This window comes from Clarias gariepinus, chromosome 13 (genome assembly GCF_024256425.1).
Source record: "Clarias gariepinus isolate MV-2021 ecotype Netherlands chromosome 13, CGAR_prim_01v2, whole genome shotgun sequence".
In the NCBI taxonomy this organism is placed as follows: domain Eukaryota; kingdom Metazoa; phylum Chordata; class Actinopteri; order Siluriformes; family Clariidae; genus Clarias; species Clarias gariepinus.
Genome location: NC_071112.1, coordinates 5,018,441 through 5,027,896, shown reverse-complemented (window position 1 = coordinate 5,027,896; position 9,456 = coordinate 5,018,441).

The window sequence follows — 9,456 nt, the reverse complement described above, 5'->3', positions numbered from 1 at the left end:
TGCGCCGATAACAACCTGCTCTTGAACACAGCAAAGACCAAGGAGATTGTTGTGAATTTTAGGAAAAGGAAAACGGACATCAAACCACTTCACATCAGTGGGGACTGTGTGGAAAGGGTGTCGGTCCTAGGTGTTCACATTACTGACAACCTGTCCTGGGGCGTGATTTCAGCTGAACTGGCAAAGAAGGCTTAGCAGAGACTTTATTTCCTGAGAGTCCTTAGGAAAAACAATATCTTTTAAAAACTGCTGGTGTCCTTCTACTGCTGTTCTATTGAGAGCATCCTGTGCTACTGCCTCTGCGTGTGGTTTTCCAGGTGCCCATCAGCGCAGAAGAAATCACTTCAGAGGATAGTAGAGACTGCCCAGGAAATCATCGGCTGTTGTTTACCCTCTCTGGACGAATTGCACAACTCTCGCTGCCTCAGGAGAGGAGAAAACATTCATGAAGACTCCTTACACCCTGCTTATGATCTGTTCGAACTGCTGCCATTAGGCAAACGATACAGGAGCATTAAAACAAGGACAAACAGACTAAAAAGCAGTTTCTACCCTGTTGCCATAAAGGGCATTAAATAACAATAAATTTTTTTCACCTACATCTCATTTTAATTCTGTGTGCAATAAGGACTCATGTGCAATAATATTTTATGCAGTTTTATGCAGATTGAGCACTGTACTTATCTTACATTAAAGAGGTCCTATTATGCTTTGTAAAATATTATCTTTCATACAGTGTGTCATGTAGCTGTATGTGAACATAAACTATCTGCACTATCTGTGATGCTCACAGTGCACGATAAATAAAGTTTTTGTCTATTAAAAAAAAGAGTGGGCTCACATTCGCCTAAATGAGTTGTTAGCAAATCTATTTTTACTTTTACGAATCCACGTCACTATGTAACATATTTGCATAATGTCCGCCCACGTTCTACGTCACAAACAACTTGCCAGCCATTTTACAGATAACGTTACCACACTCTTGTTAATGTGACCGAGCATTTATGCCGGGTTTGCTTAAACACTTTGTAATATAAAAAACAATAAAAACGAGAACACACAAAATCCTTTTTAAATGTTTATTCTCCACCATTCATCAAAACTGAATTTAACACTATGGCAAGCCCCAAGGGGGAAAATGCATCACACACATACGAAGTGCGCATGTGCCTTGCCCTTCTATAGCAAAAATGTAATGGTGCACCAGCCCTGGTGTTATTTGTTTGGACGAGAGAAGGAGAGACTGCTGTGGTGGATCATTTTCTTTCGAAGATTTTTTAACCGGATTATATTTGACTGAACATATTCCCCAGACTTCTCACCCTCCGTCATCGGCCTCCCAGACTTAATTAACCCCGGTGAGACAGTTTATTATATGTAGTTTGTAAATATTGTTTATATCTTTGTTTGTGGTGCACCTTTTTCATTTACTTTATTTAGTTCCCTTTCAGTCGATTCACTTGGTACAACACATATAGTATGGGATATCACGCCCTCTCGTGTCCTGGCTGAAGCCACCTTTATTTACGCCGTAAAGGCAGGCAAACCTGTGGTGACGTAGGTGTAGCCCGGCCTACACCTATAAACCATCGTCGCCACGGTTGACCCTCAGTTCTTACGCTCTTCACCTCGCTGTGAACACCTTTTCCGTGGAGTTTTCTAGGTGCTGCTAGTAAACTCTACGTTTTACGTTACAAGACTGCGCTTAAAATCAGCTTAACTGCTCTTGTTGGCGTTAGCGACAACAGCCTCATTTTGGTGAGTCGTCTACCCGCGGAGCGCTGACTTTTAAGTTCTCTGTCAGTCAGAACATTAGCGACATCTCAGTTTAGTTGGCTTCTGTTTAGCTGTGCTAACAGCGCTAGCTAGCATGAGCATGGAAGCTAATGTAGCTAAGAAGAGGTCCGCTGTTCGCCCCTGTCCTCAGGAGTGCGGCTTCTCCTTGCATGAGAAGGACCAGCACGAAGCGTGCCCCGTCTGTCTGGGAATTCTCCATGCTAGGAGAGCTCTAGCTGAGCCAGAGTCATGTGCGCTTTGTCGCCAGCTCCGGCGTTCAACGCTGGAAAGACGGGTCACGTTCGTGGAAAGGACCCTGGGGAGAAATACAGTCGCTCAGCAGGACCCCCTCCTTTCCGAATCAGCAGTCCCAGCTTCGCCTGTGTCTGCTGACAAGGAATTTCCGTCAGAAGTCCCCGCACTTAGCTGGGCGGACCAGATGGAGTATCTCGAGGGGTCAGAGGACCGTGGGCTCTCCTACAGTGCTGGCCAGCAGCCAGGCACCGAGCAGCATGCTTTCGAGGACGATGACGTGCTCGACATCGGCCTAGAGATACAGGGCTTGTCGGAGGACGAGCATGAAATCTTGCCGCCTGCTCAGAGCTCCGCTGCTACTGCGTTAGCCGCTCGGGATGACACTTCATTTTTTACTCTCTACCGCCGAGCGGCCGAGAAGCTGGAAGTGGAGTGGCCCTCCCCGCAGCTGGCTCAAAAACCGTCAAAGTTCGTGGGATTTTTTCTTCCTCCTGAACCGACAACCGTTAAGAACTGCTTGCCCATGTTTCCCGACTTTGTCGGCGAGTTAACGTCGTCATGGAGCAAGCCGCTGTCGACCCGTGTATCAGTGCCCGGTTACGGACAAGCTGAGAAGGCAGGACTAGTTAGCCCACCGCCAATGGAGCCATCTTTGGCTGCTTATTTGGCACCCTCGCCTAATCATGGAGTGTCTGGCCCTACTCTCCTTGCGTCTAAACATTGTAGATTCTCCTCTGCCCAGCTGGAGAAGATTTACCGCGCTCAAGCGGGCACTGCTTGTGCGCTCAACTCCGCTACGCTGCTTCAAACATATCAGGCAATGTGTTTGGCAGAGCTCGGCTCACTGGTGCCTCAGGAGAGCCCGTTTTGTGCGCTGCTTAACAAGGTCAGGACAGCGACAGACTACATTTTGCGCATGTCTCGTTGTGCGGCTCTTTCCCTCGGGAGAGGGATGGCGTAGCACAGAGGCATTTATGGCTAACGCTTTCTGACATTCCAGATAGAGACAGGGCCGTCTACTTGGACGAACCGCTGTCTGCTGAGGGTTTGTTCGGCCAGTCACTCGATGCCATTCAGGCAAAGTTTGACTTCAGAAGGAAACAGGCCGAAGCGTTGCGAGACATCATTCCGCGACAAGAGGTGAAGCCCAAACAGGCTCGAAGTATGACCACTCCGCGACCACCTCATAAGAGACCACCGCCGGCAGCTAGCTCGAGCTCTCGACCGGTAAGCAAAACCGACGGCAGTCGGCCTGGGGTATGGGCCCCCCACCGGGCGTCCGAAAGGATTCAGCGACTAGGAGGAAGAATCCTTACTCCTTCTAGCTCAGATTTTAAAGGGAGAGGAGCTCTGGCAGCAGGGAGACACTGTTTATCCTCTCTCAATGCCGCCCAAGAGGCCGCTATGTTATGTTCAGGAATTCAGTCCCAAACGGCGCTGCACTTCCCTAACACAGTCTCCCAAGCATAATCCCCCCCCGCCTCACACACAAGTGTTTATGTTCGAGTTATGAACCCCAGTTGGGGCGTGTTAAAAAATTCTCAGGGACTTACAGCAAGTACCCTCGATGTTTACAGTGTGATTGCCCCAAAAATGGTGCATTTTGTAAGCCATGTGAATGTAACATTATTAAAACCAATAAAGAGTTTTCCTGTTTACAATGTTGCAAAACAAAAAAGCCCAGTGCCATCGATGAGGCTGCACTCTGGCGGAACGCCAGGGGGCAGCAGACCCCTTTCAGAAATCAATGCGGGCCGGTTGGCGTCCCACGTTCTCGAGTGGCGCGCATGCGCAGTCTCGACATGGGTGCAAAACACAGTCGCTATGGGATACCGACTACAGTTTCGCATAAAGCCACCGCGCTTCTCTTCCATAATCAACACCGAGGTGTCGGAACCCGCCGCAGCGGTGCTTCGGGAAGAGATAAATTCTCTTCTGAGCAAAGGGGCGATTCAAGTGGTGCCTCCTTCGGAAGCGAACTCAGGTTGGTACAGCCGGTATTTTGTCGTTCCGAAGAGGGGGGGAGGACTGCGTCCTATTTTGGATCTGAGAATATTGAACACGTTTCTAAGAACATACAAGTTCAAAATGCTTACCCTGAGGCAACTGCTAAATGCAATAGGCCCGGGGGATTGGTTCACTACGATCGATCTCACAGATGCTTACTTTCATATAGCGATCTTTCCGCGCCACAGAAAGTTTCTGAGGTTTGCATTCGAGGGCGTGGCCTACGAGTACCTAGTGCTGCCGTTCGGCCTGTCACTAGCTCCCCGAACGTTCACGAAGTGTGCCGAGGCGGCGCTGTCTCCTCTTTGGGAGAAAGGCATTCGCATATTAGCCTATTTAGACGACTGGGCGCTAATAGCGAGCTCAAGCGAGCAGGCAGAGAAACAGACAACACTAGTTTTGTCTCACATTCAGACTTTAGGGTTCTCAGTAAATATGCAGAAAAGCTTACTGACTCCGAGTCAACAGTGTTCATTCCTGGGCCTGGAGATATGCTCCGTTACCAGCCGAGCACGTCTCTCAGAGCACAGAATAGCCGCGTTTCAGCGCTGCCTTGCTCTGTTTCAGTTGCAACACAAACTTCGTTTCAGAGTGTTTTTACAACTAATGGGAATGATGGCGTCTATGATCACTGTGGTGCCTCTCGGGCTGTTGAACATGCGTGCATTTCAGCGGTGGGCGCGGTCTCACCACCTATGTGCGGCGCGCCACCTCAACAGGAGGCTAACGGTGACACCGTTATGCATGTCAGCCCTTCTGCCCTGGAGGGAACCCAGGCTATTACGTCAGGGCTCTCCGATAGGCAGAGTATTGTTTCGCAAAGTGGTGTCAACAGATGCCTCCCTCAGCGGCTGGGGCGCTGTGTGCGACGGCTCCGCGGTCAGGGGGGCGTGGTCACAGGAACAACGCAGGCTTCACATCAACTATTTGGAGCTGTTAGCAGTGTTCTTAGCCCTGAGACATTTTCGTCTGGCTCTGACAGGCCATCATGTTCTGATCAGGACAGACAATACAACAGTGGTGTCGTATATAAACAGACAAGGGGGCACTCGTTCACTTCCTCTGCTAAAACTATCTCATTCTCTATTGCTATGGTCCAGTGTTCATCTTCTGTCACTCAGGGCCACTCACATTCCAGGGCACCTGAATTTGGGGGCGGACCTTCTATCCAGAGGGGGCCCGCTTGTGAGGAAATGAAGATTACACCCATGGGTGGTAGCTCAGATCTGGGAGCGCTTCGGCAGGGCAGCAGTGGATCTTTTTGCATCCAAAGAGAATGCTTACTGCCCACTATTCTTCTCCATAACAGATCGCAATGCCCCACTGGGGATTGATGCGCTGGCACACTCATGGCCCCCAGCTCTATTGTATGATTTCCCTCCGGTAGAACTGATTCTGCCTGTCACAGAGAGGGTACGTCAGCAGGGCCTGTCACTAATCCTGGTGGCACCTCATTGGCCGGCGAAGTTGTGGTATGCAGAGATAGTCAGCCTGCTAGCAGCAAAACCATGGAAACTTCCTCTCCTCAGGGACCTTCTGTCTCAGGCAGGAGGAGAAGTAGTGCACCCGCGTCCCGAGCTGTGGAACTTGCACGCTTACCTGTTGAAAGGTCCAATTTGTTAGCAAAAGGGCTTCCCCCGAATGTGATTGAGACAATCCAAAGTGCTCGGGCCTCGTCTAATAGAGGTTTATATGCTTACAAGTGGCGAGCATTTGAGCAATGGTGTCAAGAACATAATGTTCTTCCATTTCAGTGCTCCATGGTGGAGATTTTGTCTTTTTTACAAGAACTATTAGAGAAAGGCCTTTCCTTCTCTACTATTAAAGTATACTTGGCGGCTATATCAGCCTGTCATGTTGGTTTTGACGGAGAGTCACCAGGGGCTCATCCGCTGGCAGTACGATTTTTAAAGGGAGTGCGACGTCTGCGACCCACTCGGGGGCCCAGTGTTCCGTCTTGGGATTTATTGTTAGTGCTTGAGGCCCTCTGTGGTCCTCCTTTTGAGCCAGTTGAGTCTATAGATATGAAAATTCTTTCATATAAGACGGCACTTCTTCTTGCTTTAGCGTCTGCTAAACGAGTGGGCGATCTCCACGCTTTGTCCGTGCATCCATCCTGTACGCAGTTTGCTGCTAATGGGTTAGAGGTTACTCTACGGCCGAATGCGGCCTATGTACCGAAGGTCGTCTCCACTGATTATAGCTCTATGGTCTTTGACCTTTATAGTTTTTTCCTCCTCCTTTTGCTTCTGATAAGCAGAGAAAATTGCATAATTTGTGCCCCGTACATGCACTACGGGTGTACATGGACCGTACAGTAGATATGCGCTTATGTGATCAACTCTTTATCTGCTTTGCCAGTCCAGTAAAGGGTAAAGCGCTGTCTAAACAGCGGCTTTCCCATTGGATTGTGGAGACTATTACACTAGCTTATAGCAGTAAGAGTGTCCCATTGCCTCTGGGTGTGAAAGCACATTCAACAAGAGCTATGGCAACATCATGGGCTCTGTTCAGAGAAATGTCCGTGGGTGATATTTGCGCGGCAGCCAGTTGGTCCTCACCACACACTTTTGTCCGGTTCTACCGACTTGATATAACGGCCCCCTCGGTGGCTCATTGTGTCCTCTCTGGGGTCCATGATGCAGTAGAGTAGCTATCAGGGTTCTTGTGACTAACTTTGGTAGATACTCGGCGGGGCGTGAATATATGTCCCATACTATATTCAATTCAATTCAATTTTATTTGTATAGCGCTTTTAGCAATTTTCATTGCCGCAAAGCAGCTTTACATAGTCAAAAGAATTATTTAGGTTTGTATGAAATGTGAATTTGTATGAATCAAAATGGTCAGTTTGTCCCTGGTGAGCAAGCCGAGGGCGACAGTGGCAAGGAAAAACTCCCTGAGATGGTAAGAGGAAGAAACCTTGAGAGGAACCAGACTCAACAGGGAACCCATCCTCATTTGGGTGAAACAAAAAGCAGTAAATGATCTGCATTTATACAGTGTGTAGGGTGGGAGGCAGTTCAGCTATAATAGCTGATGTTAATTGATGTTAATATGGAGTCCAGGTAGTTATTGAAGACCCAGGTAGACTTGTAAGAAGTTCCAGTCATGAACTATCGAACTGTCAAGTCCCCAGAGAAACAGTTGCCAACACCAGTCAAGGCCAGAACCATTTTCTAGGTAGAGAGAATCATTCCCAGACACCAGACGCATCCCAGAGAGACACACGGGGCATCCATGTGACGAGATCTTCAGCCAGAAGCGGGGCACCAGGATGGGTCAGACAGGTCCGGAGGGCAGAGGGAGTCTGGATCACTGGCAGCTCAGGAACGACATGTGTAGCTCGACAGAGAGAGAGAGAAAGAGTGAAAAGGGGGGGACAGGAGGAGAGAGGAAAAAGAAAGAGGGGGGGAAAGAGAAGAAGAGGAGAGATGGCAGTTAGGTATGGTGAGTGAGGAAGACAGCATCCAAACATACCAGTTTACCATAATACTCTACGTCCATGAGTCCCCCAGATCTGCTTCTTTACCTATGGCAAATCTATTTATAAAAATGCTCGGCTAAATAAATAGGTTTTTAGCCTGGACTTAAACACTGAGACTGTGTCTGAGTCCCGAACACTATTTGGAAGACTATTCCATAACTTTGGGGCTTTGTAAGAAAAAGCTCTGCCCCCAGCTGTATTTTTCATAATACGCGGTACTGACAAGCAGCCTGCATCCTTTGATCGAAGTAGGCGTGGCGGATCGTAAGACACTAGCAGTTCGCTCAGGTACTGCGGCGCGAGACCATTTAATGCTTTATATGTCAAGAGTAGTATTTTAAAATCAATGCGAAATTTCACAGGGAGCCAATGGAGTGAAGATAAGATAGGGGTGATGTGCTCATATCTTCTGGTTCTGGTGAGGACTCTCGCTGCTGCATTTTGGACTAGCTGAAGCTTATTTATGCATCTAGCTGAACAACCAGACAGTAAGGCATTACAATAGTCCAACCTAGAGGTGATAAAAGCATGAACTAGTTTTTCTGCGTCGTTTAGCGACAATAAATTTCTTATTCTGGCAATATTTCTGAGGTGAAAGAATGCTATCCTGGTAATATTATCTACATGTGCTTCAAATGAAAGGCTGGAATCAATAATCACACCAAGGTCTTTCACTGTTGCATTTGATGGAACAGAAAGGCCATCTAAAGTTACGGTATGATCTAAAATTTTACTCCTAGCTGTATGCGGTCCTATGACTAGAACTTCTGTCTTATCCGGATTTAGCAGAAGGAAGTTAGTTAGCATCCAATTTCTTATGTCCTGCACACATTGCTCAATTTTAGTAAGCTGTTTTTTCTCATCAGGTTTTGCTGAGACATATAACTGTGTATCATCAGCATAACAATGAAAACTAATACCATGCTTACGGATTATGTTGCCCAGAGGAAGCATGTAAAGGGAAAAAAGCAGTGGACCTAAAACTGAACCCTGCGGAACGCCAAACTCCACTAGAGAACATGCAGAATAATCACCATTTAAGTCTACATACTGATAACGATGGGTCAGATAGGATCTGAGCCAGGAGAGGGCTGTACCCTTAATTCCCACTACATTTTCTAATCTGTGAAGAAGAATAGCGTGATCAACAGTGTCAAAAGCTGCACTGAGGTCAAGTAATACAAGCATAGTTACACAACCCTGATCAGAGGCCAATAGAATGTCATTTACTACTTTAACGAGCGCCGTCTCTGTACTGTGATGAGGCCTAAATCCTGACTGATACAGTTCATGTATGCCATTCCTATGTATATATGAGCATAGCTGCTCCGCTACTATCTTTTCCAGGATCTTAGAGATAAAGGGGAGGTTTGATATTGGTCTGTAACTGGACAGCTGACAGGGGTCGAGGTCAGGTTTCTTAATTATTGGTTTGATAACTGCTAATTTAAAAGATTTTGGAACATATCCAATGCTGAGTGAAGAATTAATTATTCTCAACAGGGGTTCTATTATTGCTGGTACTATCTGTTTAAGAAAATGTGTCGGTACAGGATCTAATATACAGGTTGATGAATTTGAAGAAGAGATGAGTGAAATTAGTTCATTCTCTTCAAGGGGAGTAAAGTATTCTAGGTTCTGGTCTGACATGGCTAGATTAACATCTGCATCAATTACATTGTTCGGTTTCAAAACCTCAATTTTATGCCTAATATTTACAATTTTATTATTAAAAAAGTTCATGAAGTCCTCACTATTGCATGATGTTGTTGTGGAGATTTCTGCAGTGGGCTTATTTCTGGTTAATTTGGCTACAGCATTAAATAAGAATCTAGGATTATTTTTATTTTCTTCTATAAGAGTGGAGAGATATGTTGATCTAGCTACACTAAGAGCTTTTCTATAGTTCAGGATGCTCTCCTTCCATGCTA